The following is a 21,081-nucleotide window of genomic DNA, read 5'->3' as shown; positions in this document are numbered from 1 at the left end:
TGCGGGAGGCAGGGCGGCGGGTGGCAGGGCGGCGGGGCAGCGGGCGTGGAGCCGGCCCCGGCGGGCGGCCGGGCGCGCTCACTCTGGCGGCGGGGTGGGTGCGCGGAGCTCCCTCCGGGCAGGTCTTAGGCGGAGAGAGGGAATACCAGGTGGGGCGAGGTGGGCGGCCCGGGGGCGACTGACCCCCGGCCGGTCTGGTTAGTCGATCCAGCCTGGCCGCCCACCTGGGTGTGGTCCTGCGCGCACCTCTGTGCGGTAGATGGGGCAGGGGTGGGGCACTGATGATGTTGGGGCGGGGGCAGTGACCTAGCGGCCGGCGGGCCCTCGGGGTAGAAGGCAGGGCACGAATGCCCAAGGGTCACATTTGTTCGAAGGGACCCCGAGACCTCCGGGCAGCCCCCTTCCTTTCCTGGCCAGGAAACTGAGGCCCGGGGAGGGAGCCCAGAGGTCATAAAGTCAGTGGTCCGGGATCCCCGGACGCCACCCACGAGCGCTTTGCGCAAGACCCCTCACCCTGCCTCACCCCTCGCCCTGCCTCTGAAAATGGGGGAGGGGTCTCTGTGGGGTTTGGTAACGAGGCGGTGGGAGTGATGAGAGGGGAAGCGGCGGGAGGAGGAGGAGGTTGGCCCCCCGGAGGAGCAGGTGCTGAGGGGGCGAGAAGTGATGGTCGGAGAGAAGAGGCTACGGGAGACAGGTAATGGCTGGGAGGGAGGACGGGAAAGGGGGAATGTCGGGGAGGAGAAGGTGATGGGAAGGAAAGGGGATTTGGGTTGCGGAGGGCCGATGGTGGATAAGGAGGTGGTGATGGGGCCGGAGGGTGGCCGAAAAGGGACCCGTCAAGGATTTAGTGGTGATAAGGCAGGTTGCTGCCCCTGGAAGAGGCGATCTCTTGGAAGAAGCAGAGTGGGATTGGAATGGTGAGTAGAGAGCTTGACTTGGAGAAATAGTCAGTAGGGGTGATTGGTGAGGGGAAGAGGAGGGTCAGTAATAGAAAAGAGGAGGGGGAAGAAATAGGAGTTTGAGGATGGTGGGGAAGTGAGCATTATGGTAAGAAGCAAGGATGGTGTCAGAGGGTCATTATGGGAGCAGGTGGATTTCATGTCTGGTCTTCTAGATCATCGGGGCTCAGTGCTTAGATTCCAGCAGGAGATTGAAGCAGATTTTGTTTTCACTTCTGTATCAGAAAAATAATCCACACACCTGGGAGCCTGGGTGGATAAAGGAAAGATGCAAGAATTCTGGTTTCCAGGCCCAGGAGAAGAGGTATCATTTAGCAGCCGGTCATCCCTGAGCCAGTTCACAACTATTTGCTCCCAGAATAGAGACAAAGTAGTTATAATTTGTTTAGAGCAAAATGTGGATTTTTTTTTTTTTTAATATAGACAGTTCCATCATGGTCCAAACTTATCTAGAAGAATTTGAGAGATTGCAGCTCCGGAACATCTGGAGCCTTCTGAATTTTGTCTTTGTCCTGAAGAGTTCAGAATCACCCCATATTGAGAAAACTGACCACAGCAAGATTACCCCAGGTCTTGGGAAGTGAAATATGGGGTTAAAAGGGTGGATGGAAAGTGCCCCCTAAACTAAGTGTTATCAAATAGAAACAGAATAGCAGCAGTTTAACTCCCAGCTCAGCCCCAGGCTGATCTGAAACCTAAAACTGGTTTCCTTGGGCGAGTGGTGGTAGTTGTTGACACCCACTTAACATGCTAGGAGAAAGTCTGCTTTCTCCTTTTGTGCATTTCTGATTTAGAGCTATCTCCTTAGTTTTTCCTTTGAGTTTGTGTGTGTGTGTGTGTGTGTGTTGTGTGTGTGAGTTTGTGTGTCCATAATATTTAACTGGTTAGGATCCTCCCACACACACACACACCCCACCTTGGTTCCCATGATCTTTTAGTGGAATCTGGAGGGTGGCAGAGTGGAATGAGGGTTGATTTGCCTGCTGGCTGAAAGGGCCAAAAGAGAGAACACTGGGATTTAGAGGAAATTATCTACTTGTCTTGAGAGGCAGCATGGTGTAGTGGATAGAGCTAGCCTCCGAGCCGGGAGGATACAGCCTGCTAGGGAAACGATTGCTTAATCTCTCCATGAGCCAGCCAACTTTTAAGTCTCAACTGTAGAGAAAGTGCCAATATTGGTATTGGTAGAAAAGGGTCATCTCTGGGGAGCTCTACACACTGACAAATCTGGAAAGAAAAAAAAAATTGAAACAAAAAAACCCAAACATTTCCCCAGAGTTTTCCATTGGCCGGGGAAGTCAGAGAAGCCTTTAGGTTCTGGTTTCTGCCCTGTTTCTTTGGACTTGGGGACTGTGGGGCTCATTGCCCTGATTCCTGCCCCTTCTCCCACCAAAGATCCCAAAGATCTCGGCTGAGGTTGAGTAGCACATCCTCCTTTAACCCTCCTTTCCCCCCAGTGCACCAAAACTCGGAAAGGAGGTAGGATAGATTGATTGCCAGGCTTATTGGACGAAGGAATCTAAAAGGCCCAGCAATTTCCTCTAGCTACTTTACCTCAAGTGTGGGAGAACTGGGCCTAGAATTCTGGGAAAGAATTGTGAAAAGTAGCCTTTAAAGACTGATAATGTTGCTGAGCCACAGGCCTGTTATGGTGCTGGAGGTGTGGGGGTAGAGGAACAATCACCCAGTTAATCATTTATTAAGCACTTGCTGTGTGCCAGATTTTCACCCTGAGGGATGAGGGTACACAGGAAGCCAGTGTGGTATTTGTTAATGGGGAGACCACAGGGAAACAGCTGTGTACATAGAAGATTTACATATAGAGTCAATGTCAGAAAATCAAAAATCTTAGAGGAAACAGTTTAGTGTAGAGGGGTCAAACTCACAGCCAGCAAAAAATCCTGATTGCTTGGTGAACCAGAATAAAATGTAATTGGGAAATGCTTAGCAAAATTAAAATTTATTAAAACAAAAGAAAATGTTAATTTGTGATTTTTTGTCAACTTGTGGGATTGTTTCTTGAATTTGACTCCCTTGGCCCAGGTGATAATTAGGTTGGAGATCTAAAGTAGGCCTAAGCTTTGTTATTTAATAGCAAACAGCCCAGAATTCCTGGGCAAGTTTCTTAATTCTATTTGCCTCAGTTTTCTCATCTGTAAAATGAGTCAAGGAAAATGGCAATCCATTCCAGAATCTCTGCCAAAAAAACTCCAAATGGGACTGGGACTGATCAACAGAACCCCTACAAGGCCAGATTGGAGCTGTTAGGATTATATGCAGCGGCTATTCTCTCATATTCACCATTTCTTCTAATTTGGTAATAGATGATCTGACTGCACAAACTGGTCAGTTCTAAAATGAGTCCCAGAGTCGACTGAAAAATGAGTAAAAAAATTTTATTTTCTGAGGTGACTTTCAGTGCTTGCCACACACAGTTCCTTATCCAATTCTTTTTGTGATCTGGAGTCACTGAGCATCATTGGGAGAATATCAGTGTTAAACAGATGTGGACTTGAAGACAGTAGCTTGGAAGCATCCTACTGTACAAACGACTAAATATGTTCCTACCCACTGTCCCTCTGTTCGGTTTGTCTCGGTTCTTTGCCCATCTGTAGTGTCTGTCCACACTGATGGGGCTGCCCCCCCCCCAATTGCATAGAGTAACCTGGACAACATGGATTTTTCACCTGTTTGGTTTTTCTCCTGTGTGAGGTACTAGGCTGATCTCTTTTTAGTGACCATTTCTCAGTTGGAGGAGGTCCTGATGCTCGATGAAAACATTAAGAGGAGGATCAGAGAATCTCATTCTGTACAGGCAACCTTTTGTTCATGTGGACTCGGTATGTGACGTCTTCCACATCAGCAAGCAAGTTTGGGGAATTATCGCCTTGTTTTATACTTCGATACCTATCATAGACTCATAGAGCCAAGTTATCTCTGACTGCTTTTATCAAGAAATCTTTTAGTGCATTCATGGGAATCTAAGACGAAATCTTGGAAGATTACAATTCCACTGAAGCAGATGCTCATCCTACTGTACAAACGACTAAATATGTTCCTACCCACTGTCCCTCTGTTCGGTTTGTCTCGGTTCTTTGCCCATCTGTAGTGTCTGTCCACACTGATGGGGCTGCCCCCCCCCCAATTGCATAGAGTAACCTGGACAACATGGATTTTTCACCTGTTTGGTTTTTCTCCTGTGTGAGGTACTAGGCTGATCTCTTTTTAGTGACCATTTCTCAGTTGGAGGAGGTCCTGATGCTCGATGAAAACATTAAGAGGAGGATCAGAGAATCTCATTCTGTACAGGCAACCTTTTGTTCATGTGGACTCGGTATGTGACGTCTTCCACATCAGCAAGCAAGTTTGGGGAATTATCGCCTTGTTTTATACTTCGATACCTATCATAGACTCATAGAGCCAAGTTATCTCTGACTGCTTTTATCAAGAAATCTTTTAGTGCATTCATGGGAATCTAAGACGAAATCTTGGAAGATTACAATTCCACTGAAGCAGATGCTCATTTGAAATCATCAAACAATACAGCTAGATCTTAGATTATATTTAAGTTATGTGACTGTGAAGATATCAACAGAAAAGCTCTGAAAACCCTGGTTTTTTTTTTTTTTTAATTTTTTCCCCAAAGATATCTTGAATTTGAAACACCTTTTTCCTTTCAGTAGAGACTGAAGGGACTGAGGATGGGGGAACTGCAGATTGGAATTTGGGATACACATTGTCAGATGCCATTATATGTTATCTTTGCTTTAAATGTTTTGTTTCATGGAAAGATGTGAGAGCAAGGTCTGGGTGGGGAACTTTAAGGGGAAAAGTGGCATTAAAACAAATAGAGCATTTTCTTGAAAGAGGATGTCCTTAATACATGGATTGGCTTATTGGCCATTCTTACCAAGATTTCATTGTGATAAAATAGATAGATGGATTAGATGGATAGATAGATGGATTCTTGCTAATGTCTTAACTTTTTAAAAAAAAGATTCAACAAGCATGAAATATCAGCCATGTTTGAAGCCTTGTTCTAGGCCCTGAGAACATGAAGACAAGAGAAAATCTAATCCCCTGACCTCTAGGACTGCATGTTATATAAAGACAGGGCTGGGTTATGTGTGTGAGAGACCTTTCTAATTTTTCTAGAATAATCTCACCCTGGATTTTTAAAATTGATCTCCGAATGCCTTTAAAATCATGTTGCCTCCAGGAACTCCATTCCCAGGGGCTTCAGCCTGCATTTCAGGCCCAGCTGGACTCCCAGATTCCCATACTTAGAGGGATATTTGTTCAGCTTTTATTTCTGGTACAGCAGCTGTAGAAATGCTCAGGATAGTAGATTGAACACCAGACACAGAGTCAGGAAATTCATCTCCAGCCTCAGACACGTAAAACCTATGTGACCTTGTTTGCCTCGGTTTCCTTCTATGTAAAATGCCTCGGAGAAGGAAATGAACCAGTCCAGGATTTTTCCCCGAGAAGACCCCAAATGGGATCACTAAGGGGCGGATACAATTCAACCACAACAAAGAAATTCTAACAAAAAAAATTTTTTTTTTTGTCATCCCACCGTGATCTGCAGATTCTCTTAAAATTCTCTTGGGTCTCACATCAAGTGTTTTCATTTTCCTTCCTCCTACTAATCACCTCTTAGAAAAGCAGTCGATACTCTCTATAATCTTGAAAAGCTGTCCTTTTTCATGCTGTTGGATATGAATTGGATTTGAAACTAGTGTTGTTCTCTGCTTACCCGTCTCTGCTTGCAAGGAAGTCCCATTTGTTGGCCGAGAAGGTATTTGGAGCCTCCTTGCCTCCTCATTGTGATTACTTTATTTCAAATAAATTTAGCTCATGATAAATGGACTCTATTATATCTTTTTATTCTTTCCCCATCTTGTTTAAATAGATCAGGTGGAACTGTTGGGATTGGGGGTTGATGGGATGTCCTTTCATCTTGATCATTTAAATAGTGGAATCTGACTGTATACAGTTGGTTGGTTGTGAAACGATTCCCAGTGAGTGACCAGTTGTTTACCTTCCTCTGGAATAATTTTGGCAGATGTTTTTGTGCCAGACACATACGCTGCCTTCCAGTTCCTCCTTCCTATCATTCATATGTATTTTTGTAAGATCACTGAGTACTCTTCCACTCTGTGTGTTTATTTCTTAATCCTGCGCCATGATTTTTTTTGTAAACTTTTATCATTTTGTAAACGTTTATCATTTTTTTTCCAGCCTTTGTCATTCATTCACTGGCTTGGCCACAGAATTCATCACCCAGGAGCTAGTTTCTGATGTGGGGCTTTTGATTGTCAATCAATACACATTTATTAAGCACTTAGCATGTTCAAGGCTTTGCTGGGCCATGCTGGAAGCCTGTAGAATTGCTCAGATCTTGCCTCTTGCTGCCATGGCCCTCCAAGGCCTCATGTCAGGGATAGAAAGTCTTGAGGCCATAAGATGAGCCAAATTTTACATTGAGAGAGTATGGTTGTCAGAGAGCCTTTGTAGCTGGAAAGGACCTGACAGGACATCAAAGCCAATTCATTTTGCGGATGGGGAGCCAGAGGCTCGGGAGTAATTGGTGAATGTCTCAGTCTCACACAGGTAATGGTTAAAGTGAGACAGGAGCCTCGATGGCCTGGATCCAGATTCCAGCTCAGCCACATGCTTAAGCTGGGTGACCCTTCCCCACTCGGGGCTGCCATTTCCCTTCCAGAAAGAGGGGGTTGGATGAAACCTCCAAGGTCCCTTTCCAGATCTCTGACTCTACTCCTGTATTCAGATTCCCAATTCAGAACAGGGCAAGGATGTGATCAGAGCTGGGCTTTAAGAAGCTGAATCTTGGGGCTTGTCCTGGAATATTAAAGCAAGGGTTCCCTTAGGTCAGTGACTAGGTTTCAATTTACCCATTCAATTTGAATGGGTAAAAAATTCATTATTTCTAACTGAAATTTAACATTCCTTCAATTATCAAAAACAAAAATCTATTTTCAGGTGTTCATAGTCTTCCCCAGATTGGCAGAGTTTTGGTTCTATGACCCAAAGCTGAGAACCCCTGGAGCTGAGGGATTGAAAGACTGACTAGGAGTGTCCTGGTGCACAGGGTGATATCGTTGAGGCTGCCCTCTGGGGAGCCCTCATCCACACCTTGACTCATTCTGAGCTCGCCATTCGCTGGCAAGTTCCTTGACTTCCAACAGGGGAAAAGACATTGAGCTGCATCATGCAAGATGATTTGGGGCTTAGGAAATTACTCAGAGGCAAAGTCTTCAGCTGTGGTGGAAGACTCCAAAACTTTGGTCTGACAGTGATGGGAGAGGTCAGCTGCTTCCCAGTAATCCTTCCTTAGAACATCATGTCTTTATTAGCTGCTTCCTATGTGCTCAGCCCTGGGCAAAGAATCATGTCACCAGACATGACAAAAAAGTAGCCTCAGGAGGCGTCTTGGCTATTGCCGACTAGGGAGACCAAGAAAAGCTGAGGGGAGCAGGGAGCATTTTGAATGTAATTCAACATTTTATTGCCTTTGCAACATCCAGTCCTCCCTGTTCATCGTTTTCATTGAAACTCCACTTCCTTGACCCCTTCTTTATTGGGCCATCACTTCTGCCTTATCTACATTATCCATCACTTCTGCCTTATCTACATTATCCTTTCTTCCCCTATGAACCAGTTTAACTCTATACTGCCTTCATGTCCCATACACCTTTAGCCTATCACTAATTTTGTCCCACCTAGCCCCTGCTTTGGATGACTCCCACTATTTGCTACTGTTGCTCTTACTCGAGTGCTGCCCAAGGAAGCTGGAGAAAATCACAAACCATGTTGAGAGGATCCACTTTAAGTTCATGTTATGGAATCCCAATTGGACAATTTTTACACTTCTCTAATGAGTGTATTACTCTCCTCACCACAGCAGCTTTCCAAACCTTTTCATTCCTCTTTAAATCTCATAGCTTCTCCTCCACCATCCTCTTAAGTTAAAAATCTTGCCTGATTTTGATTTGAGGCTATTTGCTCAGAGGTTCCTTTCCTGCTCTCATCTCCCATCATCCATGTACCTTCTGCCACTATTTCATGTCTTAATAGGATGACGTGGCCCTTCTCAGACAGTAGAGATAAAAAAGAGACATGCACAAGGGCATCCCATTCCAGCTTGTTGCTTCCCATCTTGTTCCATCTCTCCGCCCTTTTTCTTCTCTTCCATTGGCTGCTCCCTACTGATTACAAACATGCTAATTTCTTCCCCATCCTCAAAAACTCCCTTCTCTTGATCTTCCCCTTCTGGCTTGCTGTTGTCCCACATTATCACTTTCGTGGCAAAATTCTTGAAAACGATATCTACAATTAAGTGTGGCCACTTCCTTTCTCTTTTCAAAGTCTCTACCGTCTGGCTTTTGACCTCGTTATTCAACCTAACCTGCTCTCTCCAAAATTATTAACGTGTTCTCTTTATTTTTAACATTTGCATTTTTTTGAGTTCCAAATATTCTCTCTCTGATCCCTTCTCTTAATTTGAGAAAGCAAGCAAAATATCAATTATACATATGAAGTCAAGTAAAAAAATTTCCATTAGCCATGTTGCAGAAAACAATGTCACCCAAACAAGAAGAAACACAAAGAGAAAAAAGTTTGCTTCAATCTGCACTCGAGTTCCTCCATTGTCCCTTTAGTGGTGGGTGGCATTTTTCATCATGGATTCTTTAGAACTGTATTGATATTGCATTGATTGGTTGCCAGGATGGGGCAGCGAGTTGGTAGATAGTGCCGGGTCTGGAATCAGGAGGAATACTCCTGAGTTCAAATCTGGCCTCAGACACTTCCTAGCAGTGTGACCCTGGGCAAGTCGTCCCTGCTTCTTTGCCTCAGTTTCCTCATCTGTAAGATGAGCTGGAGAAGAAATGGCAGTGTCTTTGCCAAGAAAACCCCAAATGGGATCACAGAGTTGGTCACAAATGAACAACAATTGCCAGTGATTGCTTGGCTGTCGGATCTGATGGCCTTTCCCCAATCCTCAGCCTTTGTGACCTCGCTGCAGCCTCCTCCTCTGCTCTGTCCTCCTCTTGGGCTCTGACTGCTCTCTCTCTGTTTCCTTTACGGATCTTCATCCACGTCACACCTGCTCTCCATGGGTGTCCCTTCAGCTTCTATCCTGAGTCCCCTTTCACCTCGATAGGATTTCATTTAGACTTGGATTTCATGACCATCTCTAGGCTGTTTCTCCTCCAGTCTACTTCTCCAACCCTAATCTCTCTGCTGACCTCGACTCGCTTCTCCCCTTGGACACCCCAAATTATGCCCTGGAGATGTCTTAGTATCAGCCATATTCAAAACCCCAAATGTCCCTTCTTTTTGGCTTCCCAGTGACCCAGGCTCTTAACTCTTATCTACTCATACTCCACCCCACCCTTATATGGGGTCATTTGCCAAACCCTCCCACAATGGTGCATTACCTTCAGCATTCCATGTGCACCCCCTTCTCTTCTCAGACCTGACCCCCCATCCAAGTCCATCCTCATCGGACCATACCCAGTCATGTGCAGTAATCTGCTGCTAGGTCTGCCTACCACTAGTCTCTCCCCAGTGAAGCCCTTCCTCCACTCCATTATCAAACTCGTCTTTTTAATGCAGATATCTGACCATGTCAAACCTGCATTCCCAAGCCTGCTGGCTCCTGAAACCTTGAGGATATAAAACATGATTGTTTGGAATTAAAAACTCTTCCATGATTCTCCCTCCTTCTCCCTCCCATGATTCTCCCTCCTCCCTCCCATGATTCTCCCTCCTTCTCCTTCACATGATTCTCCCTCCTTCTCCCTTACATAATTCTCCCTCCTTCTCCCTCCCATGATTCTCCCTCCTTCTCCTTCACATGATTCTCCCTCCTTCTCCCCACCATCTCTCTGGGGTCCTTAAACCTTGATAATTTTCTGGTACTCGGCACTCCAGAGACAGTAACCTTTGTACACTAAAGACACAGTGAGTATCCCCCATGTCTGGAATGCTTTCCTCCTGGCTTCCCTGGATTCCTCCCAAGGCCGGTTAAACCTCACCTTCTCCAGGAGCCTTTGTGGATTCCAGTTAATATTAATGCCTTCTCTCTGTTGATCATCTCCCATTTACCCTGCCTCCCGCTTGTCAGCCCATAGCCATTGGCATGTTGCCCCCACTAGTCTAGCAACTCCTTCGTGAGCAGGGATTGTCTTTTGCCTTTCTCTGTGTCCCATGTGCTTGGCACATAGTAGGCTCTTAAATGTTTTTGACTGATTGACCGATTCTGTAAAGGGCACTATTTGCTGTCCCCAGGAATACAAAGGTAAACATAAAACAGCCGCTTTTGGAGATCTTGTGATCTATTCTTTGCACCATTGTGAGCAATGTTCTCTTGTGAAAGCAAGATAAGTTGGTGATTTAGAGTTGGGAGAAGCCTTCTCTGATTGAGGGATGTCTCTCTCACACATGGCTAGTAGCCACTAACACAAATTAAAATATAATTATGAACAATTCAGTGAAATAAAAGCATAATAAAAAATAGCTAACATCATATTTTAAAACTAAGTCCTGTTGTAGCTCCTGGGGATCCTGTTTAAGTGGCCACCAGGTCTATTTGAGTTTGACACTGCTCTACCCACCCTCCTACTCCCATTCCTCCACCCCACTCTCTTGGGAGGAAACTGGGTTAGACTTTAAAGAAGGGGTAAGAAGGGTCCAGTGTATGAAGGTGAGGAGTGAAAGTGCATCTGTGCAGTGCATCTAGCAAACTAGTAATAGAATTAGTAGTAGTAGTAGTAGTAATGGTGGTGGTCATAATAGTAGTAGTAATAGTGACAGTAATAATAGTAGTAGAAATAGTAGTAGTAATAGTAGCTGTAGTGATAGTAATAATAGTAGTAGAAATAGTAGTAGTGGTAGTAGTATTAATGATGGTGTTAGTTTAATGGTTGTGATGGTAATGATGGTGGTAGTAGTAGTAGTAGTAGTAGTAGTAGTAGTAGTAGTAGTAGTGGTAGTGGAAGTGGTGGTAGTAGTAGTTGTAGTAAAAGTAGTAATTATAGTTGTACTGGTGATGATAGTGGTAGTAATAGTAGTAATAGTAATGGTACTAGTAGTAGTAGTAGTAGTAGTAGTAGTAATTACAGTTGTAGTGGTGATGATGTTGGTAGTAATAGTAGTAGTGGTAGTAGTAGTAAGGGTAGTGGTGATAATAGTAGTAGAGTAGTGATAGCAGCAGCAATAATATTAGTAGAAGTAGTGAAAGTAGTTGTGGTGGTACTAGTAGTAGTAGTAGTAGTAGTAGTAGTAGTAATTACGGTCATAGTGGTGATGATGTTGGTAGTGATAGTAGTAGTAGTAAGGGTAGGGGTGATAATAGTGGTAGAGTAGTGGTAGCAGCAGCAGTAGGATTAGTAGAAGTAATGAGCATAGTTGTGGTGGTAGTAGTAGTAGTAATGATAGCTGGCATTCTTATAGTACTTAAGGTTTGCCAAGTTCCCTGCTACATTAGGTCATTTGACCCTCACAATACCCTAAGGAGGAAGGGAGAGCCCCATTATCCCCAGATGAGGAAACTCAGACAGACAGACAGAGAGACTTGTCCAGACTGATAAAGTGTCTATGTTAGGACTTAAATTCGGCTCTTCCAGACGGCAGGTACAAAGGTCTGGTCCTTTCTCTGCCAGCCGCTTCCTGGTAACCAGGAGTCTTCAATGGCCATCACCCCCCCACACACACACACACACACAGAATGGAGTATGATAAATGCAGCTCTGCTTTGAGCGACAATGACAAACACTTATTGAGAATCAAAATTTTGGAATTATCCAAGCAGGATTCATGTTCACTCATTTCAGGGGTCTTTTTTAGATCTTCTAATTCTTTGGAAACTGGCGGTCTATGAATGGTATACAAGAAAGTGGCCAGAAGCCTTATTTCATGAGAGTTCAGCAGGCTAGTACTTATTAAATGCTTTTATGTGCCAAGTAGTATGAAAAGATGAAAACGAAATAGCTTCTGCTCTTGAAGAATTAGTAATCTATTGGGAGACCCTACAGACCTTCCCCCCCGCCCCCCGTAATTACAAATTAATTGTAGAGTTTGGGAATACCAGACTGCCCTCAGTGCCTAGCATAGAATTTTGCACGTGTTGGGTGCCTAAGAGATGGTTTTGAAATGGATGAATAAATTCAACAACCAGAATTTCAGATTAACTAGTACTCGGAAGAGTCTTGGATTTGGAGACAGAGAATTGGATATGAATCCTAAATCTTCTCATTACTGACTCCAGCCCTCGCTGTCCCTTTTCTGGTGTTCCCAGGAAAATCATTTTCCTACCTGTGTCCTTGTAATTACTCCTAACTCTGGGAGCTCCAGGACTTACAGACAGTTGGGTAAGAGGGGACGGAATAATCAATGAGGATGTCTGTGATTTGTTCCCCCGAGCTCATGTCCTTTGCTAGCTTGCTCGATGCTGTCTGTCCTTTTGCCCTCCATAAAACAATTTTAAAAGCAATAAGCATTTCTTTTCATCTCTCCTCCTCTCTCCAGGGCACTTCCCTTCCTTGCTTTGTGTCTAATTTGATTCATAAAATCACCATAATGATAAAATGTCCTAGAAAATCGATGGCTGGGCCAGGATCGGTGTCATACCTTCTGAGGTCAAGGATGGCTGCGCAGAACAGGGGCTTCCGAGTTGCTGTTGCCCAAGGCTCCTTTGGTTGCCAGGGTAACAAAGGTCAACACTGGCAAGTTCAAGAGTGAAGCCTGTTTGGGAGAGCTGGGGCTCCAGCAGTTGGCAACATACCCCCCTTTACATGGGCAGTGACTCTTGTCCAGGCTTGCCTTCGGGCTGCCACTGCATTGACTTCCCTTGTGTGAGGGTCCACAGAGGGAGGGGGAAGAGAGGACTTATCCCCTTGCCAAGGGAACTCCCGGGCTCTCTCAGGCAGGGGTGAGGGAGGCTGGGCCCCTCCTCCGATGTGGCTGCCCGCGGTGCCCTCCACTGCCTTCCCCACCTCGGATAATCAGCAGGGTCACATGTTCGGCTACAGCCAGATTGCTCCATGACAACAGAGGATGAAGGTAAACAGACTGACCCGTCTGGGAGGGCTCTCCTCCCACAAACCCAGGAGCCAGGATTCTTTCCTGCAGGAGGAGGTGAGAGAACATCCACTTAAAGTTCTTGGGCCTGGAAGCAATTCCTCACCTAGCAGTGGACAATTCCCTGATCCTCCAGAGGAAGAAACGGGCCTGGCGAGGGGACAGCGCTTGTTCGGGGTCAGGGGATGATCAAGAAGGGACTGGGACTCAGTCTAAGACTTAACATGTGCTTCCATTGTGGTGTTTCTAGGAACTGATTCACAGCGATGGGACGATAGCCAATAGATCAATGAAAAAAGATGTTGTCACCAGCCAAGAGATCACCATTTACATGGGATCTGCTATTGTGGGTATTTAATAAATCTGATTATTGTAAATTGTATTGTAAATTAATGCCTGATTATTATAATTAGTGCCTGATTATTGTAATTTAATGTCTGGTTGTTGCACCGGTCTCCCCTAGATGGTGATAAGCAATACACAGTAATACTCATTCAGGAAAAATGAATTGATCCAGGGGCTGTACAAAGATCTAGAAATGGATACTGCTCTCGAGGAGAGAATTTCTGCATAAGGAATACAATGACTGACCTTCATTCACTGACTTCAATTACAATGACAAAATGGCATCCTTTGGCCCTTTTCTCACAATGATCCTATGTGTAAAAGTAATATTAGACCCATTTTACAGATAAGAAAATAAGCAAAGTGATTTGCTCATGATTTTCACAGCCATTTGGCCCTAAAGCCAGATCTTCCACATCTAGGTCAGAATTGGGCTCTGGTCTAGAACTAGAAGGGACCCCCTTAGGGACCATCTGGTCCAAACTCTTCATAGAAAGGATGCTAAGACCCGGAGAAGAAATAAATCCCAGGGTACTCAGGGAGTGAGAGGCGGAAGCAGATTCCAGCTTCTTCTTCTTCCACTAATTGAGTTTTTTCCTGTAGCCAGAATGCCTCCTCATCACTCCCAGCCTGCGTGGCTTCCCTCAAGTGTCGGCTTACATCACTTCTCAGAAAGCCCATGCTGATGTCCCTTAATGCTGCTGCCTGCCATCTGTCATCTCCAATTTACCCTGACTGGTGGAGGGTCTGTTTGTGCACAGTTGTTTACCTGTCCCCGTCCCCTTCCCCAGGGACACTCTGAGCTCCTCCAGGGTCCACCTTTTCCCTTTTTTTATATCCCTGGTGCTTAGCATAGGTCCTGACACATAGTAGGAGCTTAATAAATGCTTTCCCATTGGTTCTTGACAATTGACTTTCTTCAAAAATCTTCTGAGATTCCCCATTTCTCCAGTTTCCAGCCTGGCCCACCTGGCTGCCTTCAGGCCACGTTTCCAGTCTCATTTCATGTGATTCCTACTTGTGAACTTCCCAATCTGCCCAGACCGAACCCATCCCTGGCCTCCGTCCATTTGTCCACTTAGGTGGCGAGTGGCTGAGTTGGGATTTGAACTCAGGCGTCAGGACCTTGTGTTCTTCTGATGGCCTCTCTGGGTGTCCTGGCAGAAGAAATTCTCCATTTTTGGACTATGCTCCCTCCTGAACTTTGTCTCTAATTCTAGTCTGTCTTCAAGGCCCTCCTCAGGGCCCTCTCATTATCAATCCCCCCAATCCTCCCCCACCCCATGTTATTGCTGTCTCCTCAAATGGCCTTGGGCTTACTGGTATAGGAGATGCTTCTCCTCCTCTCCCTGGCAGTAAGATGCAGGCTTACAGGGGGCTGCGGGATGATTTTGTGTCCATATTCCAGGCTCCTGACACAAGACCCAGAACAGTAAACTAGGCCTTAGTGGTCGCAGTTTAACTAAATTATAATTTTACAGTTTCATGCTGCCATGCGAGGTAGATGATTTCTATTTGTCTCCTCAGTGGTTTGCACATAGTAAGATCTAATAAATGTATTTGTTGGTTTATTCAATATAATCTTACAAGAGAAATTAAAGATTGCAAGTTGGTAGGGGAAAGAGGGAGAAATTAGGAGGGAAGAAAAGAGGAGAAGGGAAAACGAAAGCAGGGAAGGTAAGAAGAAAGGAGCAGGGGGGAAGAGAGAGAGAAAGGGAGGAAGAAAAGATAGCGAGACAGAAGTAAGATATAGAGGGAAAGGGAGAAAAAGACAGGGAAAGAAGAAAAGGGGAAACAAAGGGGAAAAGGAAAAAGTGAGAGAAAGAGAATATGAGAGTACTCTGAGCTGGCTGGATTAATATGTCAGTCCCAGATTACTATCTGAGGGCTGGATGTAGGCAGAGCTTAAAAAAGGCAGGAAGCAGGAATAATTTGAGCAAAAGATCAAGGAATAATCATGTGGCAGCAGCTGAGGAGGGCTCATTAAGCCCCTGAAAGGTAAGTTAAGGGCAAATCATGGTGGGCTTTGAATGCTGTGCTAAGAAGCTTTATTCATTGGGCAAAGGAAACGCCTCAAGTTTTCAAATAAGAGCATGGCATTTATGCCCTGTGCATCAGGAATTGACAGTAGGAGACTGGCAGTGAGGCCCCCAGTACAGGAGACATTTACAAGTAGATCATGTGTAGTACCCTAAACCAGAGAGGATGATAGAAGGGGGGGGCAGACATTTGAGATTTTAGGATTCCCAGCACCTGACCCACTACATTTAACAAGTTCTCAATTTGTTTATTGAATAGTTGATTGTACGATTGACAAGACTTGGTGATTGTTGGGTGGAGAGAAATAGAGTAATTCCAAAGACAATCTTAGTTTCTTCCCTGAGCACTTGGCAGAATGGCATTGCCATAAAGAGAAATTCAGATTAAAAAACAACAATCAAAAACACTTAATGGGGATAGCTGGAAGAATTTCAGAGTATGTGTGATGGGTTTGGCTTGGAGGGGTTTGAGGTTCTGGTGGAAATATCTGATAGTTGCACAAAAGCTTCTGGCTTAAGAGCAAGTCCAGAAAACAAGTAACAGAAAAAAAAGTGAACATAGCATGTTTTGATTTACATTCAGTCTCCATGGTTCTTTTTCTGGATGCCGAAGGCATTTTCTGTCCAAAGCCTATTGGGATTGTTTTGGGTCACCGAACCACTGATGAGAAGAACTAAGCCTTTCATAATTGATCATCTCACAATCTTGCTGTTATTGTATACAATGTATTCCTGGTTCTGCTTGTTTTGTTCAGCATCAGTTCACGTGAATCTTTCTAAAACCAGCTTGTTCATCAATTTTTATAGAACAATAATATTCCGTTATCTTCATATACCACAATTTATTCAGTCATTCCTGAATTGATGGACATTACTCATTTTCCAGTTTTTTCCTTCCACAAAAAGAGCCACTACAAACATTTTTGGACATGTGAATCCTTTTCCTCTTCTTTGATCTCTTTGGTGTACAGACCTAATAGGATTATTATTAGATCAGAGGGGGTGCACAGTTTAATGACTTTGGTGGCAAACTTCCATTTCCCCTCCCAGAATAAGGGTACCAACTCACAGATCCACCAACTGCCTCTCAATTTGCTTGTTTTAATTTAATAATGTTTTAATTCCCCTCCAATATTTGTCATTTATCTTGTATCATCTTTGCCAATATGATGGGCATGAGATAAAATCTCAATTTTTTAATTTGATCTCCTTTTTATTAGTGACTTGAAACATTTTATTGGCTGCTGATAGCTTGATTACTTCCTTTAAAACTCCTTCCTCATATTCTTTGACCATTTATGAATTGGGGAATGGTTTTTAGTTTTATAAATTTGAATTGAAACATTATATTGCTTGGAAATGAGATTTAAAAAAAAAAAAGAGAATCTTGCTGAAAATAGATTCTTTCCAGCTCTACAGTATTATAATCTCTCCTGATCCATGAGCCTGATCTCTTTAAAGCAAGAATCCTGGATTTTAGCGTTAGAGAATCTACAGTTGAATCCTAGCTCTGTGATTTGCTAACCATGTGACATTTTCCTTCTCTGGGCCTCAGTTTTCCTCCTCTGTAAAATGAGAATATTGGACCAGATGACTTTATCTCCTTTCCTCTGCTTCTTAGAATCTCCAAAGAAAACCACCTGTGCCCTTTTTATGTGAGACCTTGCCTGATACCTTTCCCCCCAACCAGGCCCTTAGTGCCCTCTCCTCAAAACTTGTTCTAGGTTTATTTTGTCACATCTTGTATATGTATATATTGTCTGCATGGGAGATGATAAGTTTTTGGGAAGGAAAGCTGCTGAATTTTTGTCTTTGTCTCCCCAGTGTCTATACTATGCACTATATACTACACTTACAATATATATATATATATATATATATATATATATATATATACATACATACATATATATATAGAGAGAGAGAGAGAAGGTACTTTTGGTTTGATCCACTTAATCAGGTTCTTTCTACCTCTCGGATCATCATCCTGGGATCTTTTATAAATTTCTGGTGATTCTGCTTTGTCCCTAATTCTTTTTAGACTTATGAGCTGTGAGTGCACATATGGTCACAAGTTCCCTCTCCACAAACATGGCAGGAAAAACAATCTTACTGAAAACTTTGAGGTCAAGTTTCAGTAACTAAACAGCACTTATCAGTGCTTTTACTTAATGTGTTTTTGTCTCCGGTAATTTTTAAGATATATCATTTTTTTTTCTGTGAAAGATCTCTGAGATCTTGGTATTACCATTTAGAAGCTGGCTCTTCTCCAGCTTTGAATTAGTGATTAATTTATCATAAATACTTAATCATGTTTATTCAGTCCCTTCTAGATGTGGACTATTAAATGACATCTGTGATGACAAAGCAGCAGGTGGTGTAGCTGGAAGGGCGGGGGGAGGGAAGAATGTCTTTGCCACTTAAATCTTTAAATTAAGAGCTGCTCCCCATTGGAAAATTCCCAGGATCACCTTTGTACTAGGGAAGGACAAGTTGGCCGTGAACTTGAGTTTGTGCTTTTAATAATTTTCCATCTATTGCCCTCTCTCATCATTCCTCCCTTTCACTTCTCCCCTCTCTCTGCCACGGTCCCAGTGCAGACCCTCATCACCTGCCTAGATCATTGCAAAAAAAAAATCTGGGAGCTCTCCTTGCCTCAAGTCTCCGACTTCTGTCTGTCCTCTGCGCAGAGCCAGTGTTCTTCCTTCAGCACAGGTCCGACTGTCACACTATCAGTGAGCCCAGAGCTCCCTTTAGGATCCAACATAAAATGATCTCTGGCTTCTAAAGCTTCTAAAATCCATACGGGCAAATGGTCCATATGATCATAAGATATAGCTAGATAGCTATAGTTCATAGACATCACATGGACTATTGGGCCCGACCTGCGGCAGAGCATCCCAAGTTCAGATTGCTCTGATGGGCCACAGTCAGACACACTTAATTCTGCTTTGCTTTGATAAGGCGTGCCTTGCTGGAGGTCCTGTGCCAGTGTTTCCCGTGTCATACAACCAATTCCAAAGTTAAGAGACCCTTGAGAGTGCCCTTGTAGCTCTTTCTGAGCGCCTCGTGAGCACTGGCTTCACCTGAGTTCTCCATAAAATAGTTTTTAGGCAGTGGAGCATGTGGCCAGCCCGTTGGAGCTGTGTCTCTGCAGTCATGGGAGGGCTTGGTGGTTTAGTTTGAGAAAGAACCTCCTTTTCTGGTTTCTTGTCCAGCCAGTTGAGCTTCAGAGCCTTCCTAAGACAATTCACATGGAGGTGACTCAGTTTGCTGGCGAGGTGCTGGTAGACTGTCGGGTTTCACACAACAATGAGGCAGACAATGACTCATTATGTGGAGAGCTCAGCTCTGCTCTTGGCAGTTCTCCTGGAGTTGTCGGGCAGCCCTTTTTGGAGCCATTCTGGCTCTCAGGTAGATGACCGTCTTCCAGAGGAAGGATCGCTCTAGCAAGGAGGACTCTGGGGAGAGTCTTGCCAGCAGTGACTAAGAGAGAGAGACCCCCAACTCCCATCCCTGTCATCCTATGATTGTCACAGGGCAATCTGTTTCCTTTATCCTTGGAGAGATGGACAAGGGAGGCATCCTTAAGCTCTGGGGGATGACCTTCTCTTGCATATAACTGGGAAATCTCAGATTTTATATGAACAATGGACCCCTCATTTTGTAAATCTCAGCTGAAATAGAATCAGCACTAGGTGCTTTGTCACAGGAAAGGAGTCTAATAGCATTAAAAATCTCCTTTTTAGTTGGAAATGTGTCTAGAGAGGGATTGACTTCAACCTGAGAAAGTCAATGGCTTCAACATGGATTGCTGATGATCCGTTGAAAACATTACGAAAATGTTCAGCCCATCTCTCTAAGATCATGTCTTTATCACTAATTAATGTGAACTGAGTAGTTCAAGATGCACCACATATCTGGCCCATAAATAGCCTTCAGAGCATCATAAAAGCACTTTAGATGGTTACTATCAGCATAAAACTGAATTCAGCTTCCTTCTAACTGAACCAAGAATCCTGCATCTCCCTGTTTCATTTGTACTTTATTTTTGATGGAGTTCAAGGCTACCTTCTTAAAGAGGGTAAAAACCACGTGGAGTCCTCATTTTTTATTTAACAACTTCTGAATTTCCCCATCGTCTTTGTCAAGACACCAGTCTTGATGTCTGCAAATGTTCTGACCCAGATGAACAAATACAGTGCTGTGTGTCAAAGCTCTGAAGACACTTGCTCTTTTTCTGCTCCGCTGTTGCCAATTATGTTTTGGCTCAACTTTGCCTCTGAGTTACAACAAACTGTTCTGGTTCAGAGAAATCTATTGATCTGGTGGTCTTTTTGCATCAGGGCTGCCACTTTTATTGAATGTGACTATTTAGATTGGAAAGGATACTTCTATGATCAGTCCAACACTCTGCACCAGACATTGCCTCCATCACTCTCACATCCTGTATGTCTCTGCTCCTTATATCCACACACCAACTAAATGCCATTTTTTCTGGGAGGGTGCCCCCATGAAGTTTTAGGGAAACCAGTGATGAGAAGGTCATGATCAGGAGTAAGTGACCGTTGCTATCGCTGTTTCCAGTTCCATTCCTCCCAGAGACTCCCTGTCACGTCTGGTAGTCCAAATTTCTCCAGCATTAAAGAGTCACCCAGAATTACAAGTTTATCCTCTTTGGGCACACTAATGATCAGGGTCTTCAGATCTTCATACATTTTTTGTTTGACCTCATCAGAGTTCATCATGGAGGGAGCTTAGACACTATTGATGGTGCCATGGTATTTCCCCCAAAGCGGTAGTCACATTGTGGCGAGTCTGTAATTCATTCCTTTTGGTAGCTTGGGGAACGGATTAATTTTAATTTCAAAACTGCCTCCAGTTTCATGCACTCCCCTTCACTGCGACTGCTTCAGAAAAACATGTATCCAGCCCTGACTTCTGTAAGCTAACCTTCATTTGCCAGCCTTGTTGCACTCAGGGTGCCATCTGGATGCGATGCCCATTGAACTCTTTTCAGTAAGAGCCATTTGTCTCTCATGTCTGCCGGATTTTGTTTTGTCTATAAGAGCGCACACGCTCTGTGTACCTGTGGGGAATGGAATCAACTTCGTAGAAATTTTTGTACTCTGCATATGTCTGTGTGTGTGTGTGTGTGTGTGTGTGTGTGTGTGTCTGTGTGTCTGTGTGTGAGAGTGAGTGTGTGTTTTAACCTCAGGGTAGGGTTCCCACCTGCAGTGGTAATCAGGCCAGAATTGGGCAAGCAGACAATATTTAGGGTCCCCCTTCCTAGGGGGTGAGCCGTAGTAAAAAGCCGCTCGGACACCCTGAGGGCTGTTGACTCCCACTGCTGCTTCCAGTGAGAAGACCTTATGGCCGGGTTGTGGCTATAGTTCCCAGAGTATCCATCACTTGCCCGCTGCCACAAGACCTCGAAGTAGGTAGAAATGGTGGAATGGTAAGGGTCTTTTGTTTCCTGTGTAAGTTGGATCTCAGTGAGGCAAAATTGCACGGAGCCATCAGCTCATGCTTGCAGAGCCATCACTGTCCGGTGGCGGGAGGAAATCAAGGGGACTGGTGATGACTCCAGATGCAGCGGATGACCTCTGGAATCTTTGATGTCTAATCAA

General features: G+C 44.3%; 2 long non-coding RNA genes across 3 annotated transcripts; both read left to right on the top strand.

Moving 5' to 3' along the window:
• The first annotated feature begins 46 nt into the window (after positions 1-46).
• Positions 47-13,444, top strand: LOC116421974. Of its 2 annotated transcripts, none has more exons than XR_004232570.1 (3): positions 47-694; positions 12,516-13,049; positions 13,318-13,444. It is a non-coding gene; the product is annotated as an uncharacterized LOC116421974 (long non-coding RNA). The 2 variants fall into 2 exon arrangements; XR_004232571.1 differs by having other exon boundaries at positions 12,516-13,124.
• Positions 725-2,938, top strand: LOC100926075. The gene is made up of 3 exons (XR_004232572.1): positions 725-917; positions 1,184-1,263; positions 1,383-2,938. It is a non-coding gene; the product is annotated as an uncharacterized LOC100926075 (long non-coding RNA).
• Positions 13,445-21,081: the final 7,637 nt, after the last annotated feature.

Source organism: Sarcophilus harrisii, chromosome 2 (assembly GCF_902635505.1).
Source record: "Sarcophilus harrisii chromosome 2, mSarHar1.11, whole genome shotgun sequence".
NCBI classification, from domain to species: Eukaryota; Metazoa; Chordata; class Mammalia; order Dasyuromorphia; family Dasyuridae; genus Sarcophilus; species Sarcophilus harrisii.
This window is presented reverse-complemented; position numbering and strand designations above follow the sequence as displayed.